This window comes from Curcuma longa, unplaced genomic scaffold, assembly GCF_044706935.1.
Source record: "Curcuma longa cultivar G26 ecotype Majalengka, Jawa Barat unplaced genomic scaffold, ITB_CL_G26_1.1 contig_27395, whole genome shotgun sequence".
Taxonomy (NCBI): Eukaryota; Viridiplantae; Streptophyta; class Magnoliopsida; order Zingiberales; family Zingiberaceae; genus Curcuma; species Curcuma longa.
In genome coordinates, this window is record NW_027433407.1 from 1 (window position 1) to 8,031 (window position 8,031).

General features: G+C 33.1%; 1 pseudogene; it reads right to left on the reverse strand.

Moving 5' to 3' along the window:
• Nucleotides 1-2,256: 2,256 nt before the first annotated feature.
• LOC141819025 (ribosome biogenesis protein NOP53-like) lies at nt 2,257-6,815 on the reverse strand (annotated as a pseudogene).
• Between the last annotated feature and the right edge of the window lie 1,216 nt (nt 6,816-8,031).

Genomic DNA, 8,031 nt, shown 5'->3' on the forward strand with positions numbered 1-8,031 from the left:
AAACATATGAGACATAGAAACATGTCAAACAGTAATCAACTTGACTGGTAAATTTGAATTCTTTAACTCCAAGCTTACCATTTTAAATATCAATTGGCAATAAATAAATGAGCTATATTAGGCAGCTTCAGACATTCAGTATCAACCAGTGAGTAATATCATGAGTTCATAATGAAATTAGTATCAACATCCTCAAATCACGTTTGTCCTGAATATTTAGAGTTTCTAACATGATTATCCCTCTAACAAGCTCTGTGCAAGGATATATTACTAGCTTACTGAAGCAATTAAATCTTCTTTTTTACATTAACTAAAAAGTTATCTTTTTAATCACCCAACCCTTACAACTTCTAATCGAATAGATACAACTCTTAAATATTTTTACCATTCTTTCATATTATTTATTTTAGTTCTAATTACCTTGATCTGTTGGTTTTTAAAGTCGTTCTCCCAAATTTAAGCTATGTACACCCTCATCAAGTACCCTTTATCAATTCTCATCAATTAGTATGATATGGTTGACAAATAACATCAACAAGAAGATTTATCGTGAATATGAATGAGAAATGCATCTAGTAATGGAAAAGATAGGAACTAAAGACGAATATTTAAGTAAACTATAGTTACAATACTAAGAAATAATTTGTTATAAAGAAAGTATTTCGGACAATGACTTCACTTGATGTGGTAAACAAACAAATGAAAATGTCATCATAAAAGTACTAATAAGCAGTTAAATCCTTCAAAAACCAAAAATATCATAGTTTCCAAAGAATTATAACTAGAACCGACGGTTCGACAGTTCAAAACCGACAATTCCTAACAGATCGACCTCAACCTTAACGATTACGGTTCACGGTTCAAAATTATCATTCATGGTTCACCACGATTCAAGATTATTATTATTAAAAAAATATTTTAAAATTATAAATTTAAAAATATATATATATATGAAGAAGGATTTGCACTTATTTAAGTTGTTTACGTATCCTCTTAGGGTATAAGGGAATCAAAACTCACGTAGTTCGCTTACTTTTTTACCCTTTTACCTTATGAAGTAGCATTGTTACTCATTTTCATTTTCCATTCCCGTAGTATTCGTTCATTTGATACCAAAGTCTTCTACTTCATCATCTAAAAATTGCATTCTTTGTGTTCTTTTAATTGTACGAATAAGTGTTGTTCGAAAAACCTGTTTAGCAGATGGATTAAATGAATCTTGACAAAAATCTTCAAAAGTGTATTTAGACCCAAAACTAAAAAAAAGATATTCTACGAAAACAAATATAGCTAACAATTCTCTTAATTCATTATCAGAATAAATAAATAAACTAGAATTGGAACCTTCACTAGTTAAGGAAAACTGGACAATTGAGTTTGAGAATGTTCGATTCCATATTCCATTGGATGCTTCGTTTCAACAAGTTGTTTGAATGAACCATAGTTGCAACCCAATTGAATTACATTTTGCACGCAATTCTCCTAACAAAAGAGTAACCTCAAATGTTTAGTAAAAATATACAATTTTAAAGGAGTATCCTAGGCTTTAAAAGTATCGTCATCAATACTTCCTTATGTCTCAAGTATCAGAACTTGCTTGAGCTCATCATCGGTAAATTGAATATCGTGATCCTCATTCAAATTAACTATTTTCTTGCCCCTCCGAGACCAAGATGATGAACCTCCTCCTTCCATTATAATTGTAGAATTGAAATCGAAAGCAATCGAGATTTCGGAATTGAAAGATGAGAGTAGTGAAGATGATGTGGAAATGATGAAATGAACTCCTTATTTATATAGCTTGAAGATTAACAGACACTAAATCGTATCTATTGATAAAAATAGTTAAATAAACTCAACCATTAAAAATAAATTTAAAACTCTCTCCCCCAAAATTAGATCAGCACTGCAGAGCGATTGGACCCACCGATTAATGTCTATAAAAAAAATTACCTATCGAACTAGTAGTTAACCGTCAGTTCGTGATTAATTAGGCCCCTAAACCATAACCGGCCCACCGCCAATTTGGCTATTAATTAGACCCCTAATGAGTATCCGACCCTTTAACCCGATTACGGATCTAGTTCGGATCCAGTTCGAACTCGACCTAGGGCCAGGTCTAACTATAACTTTGTAATCATCTTATGAAAGCAGCAACTACAATGAGGCAAGGTACAAACTTAAACTTCACATCAACATGTTTTGGAGTGCACTACGCTTTGCTTTTGCAATGGAGAAGAGGGAATGCGAGAAGGCTTACCTTGGCAGAGGTTGTTCATCTGCAATATTATTTGTTTCCTCTTCTATATCACTTTCACTTCCATTGTCTGCCTCAAGAAAATATTTCTGAAAAAAAAACAGAATCTATTCATTTTTTTAGAACAAAATATTTTCCAGTTTCCTTTAACATGTTTTCCTTATCAAAGACAAACTTTCATAAACCATTTTGTCTACCTCAATAATTGCAAAAATCACATAAAGAAGAAAAATATAGTTATCTTCAGTTTGTGCACTTTAAAACTAGTTGAGAATGCATGGTAAATACAACTCATTCTCTAGCCAATGTAAAATACCTTTTTTTTAAAAACAACAACAATTCTTGAAGGTTTTTAGAAAAAAAAATTCAAGAAACATGTGTGATTGAGGGTGACTAATAAAATTCAAGCAGTGCCTTCCATTTCCAGAGGAATTTCAATAAATTCCTTTTGCCTTAGCATAAATCCTAGGCTCCAAGTCCTAGAAAGTGCTAATTTCTATAAATACAGCAAGACAGAATGCAGCCCAAGGTTGGTTCTGCTACAAGACGCAGTGTACTAAATTTAATTTACACTTAGGCCCCAACTAATTGGTTAGAGTTATAAAATGCAGTGTCCTAACTTTAACACTTAGGCCCCAGCTGATTGTTGACACTATAAAATGCAGTGTCCAGAATTTAGTTAACACTTGAGCCCAACTGATTGGTTTGACATTATAAAAATTGCACATGGTAAAGTCTAATATTGACTTCTAAGAGTAATATTTGAGTAAAGGAGATAGTGTAGAAGAAAAGGAAGACAGAAAACCAGGCAGTCTAGCTTAACATATGATTTTCATCTCAGTTCTTTCTTAATGTTGATTGTATTTTCACTAACACACCTCATTTTTTTTGTAAAAATTTGAGAGATACCAATGTGGTCTCTTTTAGTCTTATGCTGCTGTTTAGCTTGGAGCAGATGAATATCTTCACCCTTTTAAGTTTCTTTAAAAGTTACAAAAATTAAGGGAATATGCATACATTTTTTAAGACTAAATAAGCAAATTGACATTACTACCTAACAGTTATGAAGGTTGTATGTTTGTTAATCAATATATAAAAGGTCTATATATATTTACAGTGTATTTGACTTGATGTAGCAACACTCCATCAATTACTGGTTTCTGATTATGTAATTCACCTATTATAGCGCAACAAAAAAAAGAACATATGTTGCTTTCTTTCTATGTTTGGTGTGATGGTTTAACCTTCAACTTCGGTGCATTAATTTATAGATAACAGAATGGTTTTGGCCGCAGCTAATTTCCCTCCAAAAAATGACAAAGAGATAACCAAGGGCTCATCAAAGAAGCAGCTTTTTTTTTGCTACAAATCAAATATCTTCAACAAAAAACTATTTTTCGATAATAAGAACAATTAAAAGAGATTTGTAAGGCTCACATCTTCATCTGCAATTGCTTCTCCTGGAACTGTTTCTGGTACAGGCTGAGGACCCAATTCTTTTTTGTAAATTTTCTGCATCTCACTGGCAACAGCTAGAGCCAATGAATCCTATATCGACAGTAAGAACACAAAAGTGAGATTTTACCAGGGAGAATGGGAATAACTATGCATGCCAAACCAATAGTGCATAAAGATTTGAATATTTACTTGATGAGCCTCAAATGAAGGATTAAATGAACAGCCCGGTGGCTCCACTTCAACAGCTGGAATGATGGAAGACTTCTGTTTCTGCGAGATCAAAAATGCGAAGAAATTTTTAAAAAAGATAAGTTAAAATCGAGTGGTTGAGAAATGAAAAACTTCTCAACTACGGATATGCTTATTCAGGAATGAACAGACAATTAAACGGAAAAACCCTAGTCCGATGTTAAGAGAAAATGGCATAACATGATCTGACAGCATCATAAATAAATAATCAATCTTGTCAATGAGGCAGAAAACTATTAATCATATGCTTATGGTACAATCTGAAAAATGATTAGCCCAATGGCAGGTATTTTGTGGATTTTATCTTCTGTCACTCAAAATATTTTAATTCAATTCACATGACAGTTAGGAATAATTGAATCAATTAATTTGGCTCTCTAACATTATCTTAAAAGGGCTTTCTATCTTAGCCGGTAAATACTATAGCAGCCCTTCAGCATTTTGCATAGGACCATTTAAGAACAGAATTATGCAGAAAAAAGATTGTTCAAATAAAATTTAGTGGCATTAGATAGCACATATTTGTCCTACTAAACAATATCAATAACAAAATACAGGTTTGCATCACAATTTACAACCACAATGGGGGAGCAAATGCTCATTTCAAATATTAATGGTTCAACTAATGAAATAATCAAGATAGAAGTGGTGATACATTATCATGTCTTGTAGTGGACCAAAGACAAAATCAAATAGACAAATAGAAAATTCAAGTGCCTTAAATTTACCAAGCTTTTCTTGGGATCCATTACAAGATTATGAATTCCAGAAACAAATAATTATCTGAGACACATTCACATGGACACCAATGACTTATTACCAAAAAATTGATTAAATAAGGAAAAACTAACCTTTTTAGGCCTGTTGGTTGCTTCACCTGAAAGATTTAAAGATAACTTATGATGTTGTATTCAACTTTTAGAACTTAGCAATACAATAGACCAAATGAGCAGTGAGAAGCCAGAGAACCTTCATTATTCCATATGTCAGTTACAGCAGAAGTCATATCATCTACCTGAAGGCATAAACAACATAAGAGATGCATATCATACACTTTTATATTAAAAAAAACACTTAAGAGAAATTGTTCTCCTGTGTAGACTTGTCAGTCTGTATTATTTGTGTGTTCACTTGTTTCTTTTTCCGCTTTGATTTTTTTGAAGAAGAAGATGGAATAGCTTGGACAAAAGGATTTTTCTGAAGCAAGCTCTCATAATGGAGAACTTTTTCCCTGTGTTTCTCAATTTTTCTTTTAGCAGGTGTTTCTGCAAAACAATCAATAGACCATGAAATGTGGTATTCTACCAAGTTAAGTTACTAAAAGAACTAATACCCAAACAAATGCAGCTACTGACTGCAGGGAACCAATTGCATCCACTAAATAGCACGGCCATATACCATGTGGTCAAGCTACTACCAAATTGGAATGTGAATTTCACATGGAACAGAGAGAAAGCAACGTTCAAGGGTTGCTTTCCAAGTTGTTTCATACTTCAACTAAAGCTACTCAAATTAATTACTAGAAAGGCAGAATGAGGCACAATGCAAAATACATGTAAAGGTTTGGCAAGCATTTTTGTGTTTTAGATTGATAGTAACAAAACAGAAACTACAAATGTTATTTGCTGTAAAATATTGGTTTTTAAATAATCCCATAAATTTTCTTTTGTTTATCCATCAAACACTTGGGAGGAATACAACTTATAAACTTGAGATGGAATTTCAACACTTGAATGTTGTATTTTAAAAAGAAGAAACGTATATTTTCTTCTGCATCCCTTATAATAGCATCTCATCAGACTACAACTATTAGTTTTAGGTCTTGATGAAAAATAATTAAATTCATTTAAGGGAATACAGTAGCAACGTATGTCAAATTCTACTCAGAGGTTAGAGAACTTTTGACATATCACAGAAATATATGTTGAGAAGGATGGACTATTGAGCGGACAGTGTCAATGACTTGAGACACTCCCAATGACCTTCAAAAGCATAGGATACTGTGTTACAAAAAAAAAAACGATGTTAATTTCGTATGTCCAACATAAGACCCGACTGTTCACCATTCTTGATATTTCCAGTGGGACATCAATGATATTAGTTTGGTTAGACACAATAATGCCTAATCATCATCTGATATATGTGATTGGATCTTCACAATAAAAAAAGATGCTAACAATCCTTAATGTGTAAACCCTGTTTAGTACCATAGGTGAAAACAACCATCACCAGTAAAATGTCAAATACTTGAGCTTGACAAGTGAGAAACGATCATGGGTATTTATTTCTCTGTGCAGTTACAACACTATCAGTCAATCACTCGGTTTAGGTAGCATTGGACAGTTTCTCATTACCCAAAAAACTCATTATCGAACTACCAATGGTGTCCACCTATTTAAATCAAATGAAAGATCATTCCGATGCGATTCGCATAACAGAACCACGTTTTTCTAAATGACTATCATGTCCTACAGCTCCATTACAGTCCACATTCCTAAGTTCTTCTTCATTTAAAAATTCATTATTATCTTATTGATCGATCAAGGAATCGTCAATTCCAAGACCAGCGCCGTCATTCACTCTGAACGTGCGTAAAACGGGAGAAACAAGAGCATGACTACCGAGCAGGATTTAGCCTAACAAAAAAGGAAGAAATATAGGACACTTACTGTCAGTGGATTTCGTGTCAACATAGAAGAGGGAGTCGCTGGGGAGGGAGGCAATGGCGGAGGCCTTGCCGGTGAGGGCGTCCTTGGTGGACTTGTCGAAGTAATCGTCGATATCGTTGGTGCAGATGTTGGCCCTCCATGCCTTCTTCCCCTTCCGCGATCCCTTCGCCGCCTTCCCCATTCCCTTCCTTGCCACCCTCTGCTACCAAATCAGAGGAATAAGGGGAGGCAAACGAAGATTTTGGGGATGGCGGCGTGACCTAATGTTGGACAATCAAACAAAATTAATATATAAAAATATTTAAATATATATTTAAATAATTCATCAAATTTAATAAAACACTTATTAATGTTTATAAAGAGAGATTATGAAACAAAATTTTTATCAAATTTATAAATAATTAAAAGAAATTTTAAAAAAAATAAGTTTGTAATATTAAACTTATTAATCCATTAAATATGATTAAAAATATAAAAAAAATGTAAATAATCAAACAACTGCCAATTAAGAATTCGAATACCTAACTAAATGAAGCTTCGAGTTAAAAAAAAAAATTAAAATAAAACAAAGTTTGAACAACCAATTTAATGTTGGACAATATTATTCTGTTTAAGATTGTTGTTAAACATAAATGAAAATTATTAAATTTAAATTTATTAAATTTAAATTAAGCCTTATTTATTTGTCAAGATTGACTTGACTTGTTGATCTCGGTTGGGTAGGTTGAACTGTTGGATAGGTCGAGCTGCTAGAGAAGCTTAAACTGCTTGATGTAGTCAAGCTATCAGGAACATCGAGCTTGTTGGTAAAATCGATTTCTAGTCAAGGTTAGTTGTTGGACAAACTTGGCTGACCAACCTCAAATTGAGTTTTGATATTCGATCAATATATTTGTGAATGAGAGCGAGACAATAAGTAGAAGGAGATTTTGTTATAGAGAGAGGTTATTGGTGTAAGACATTGAATCTAGTTGACCAAAATTGATGTTAATGTTTAAGCAAAAAATCAAATAAGTCAAGTTCGATTGAATACTTAATTGATAGTGAAATAGTTTAAATGGGTCACGATTTATCAGACACTTGGTGGTCGGAAGTCCAATAGGAAGTTGGCAAGTGGAGAAGTTCAAACTGGTCACAATTGATTGAACACTTGACGGTTAAAATTCTAACAAAAATGGCAAAGGTGAAGTCCTAGTGGATCATGAAGAATCAGATACTTAATAAGGGTGAAGTCCAAGTGGGTCAAGATTGATCGGATACTTGATAACGGTGAAAGTTTTGGCAATTCATGAAGGAACGGTTCAGATGTTAGGCGCGAGAAGAAAAGTTCAAACAGATCAAGGAGGATCGAATATTTGGCAATAACGAAATCTTGACATATCAAAGTTGATTGAATAT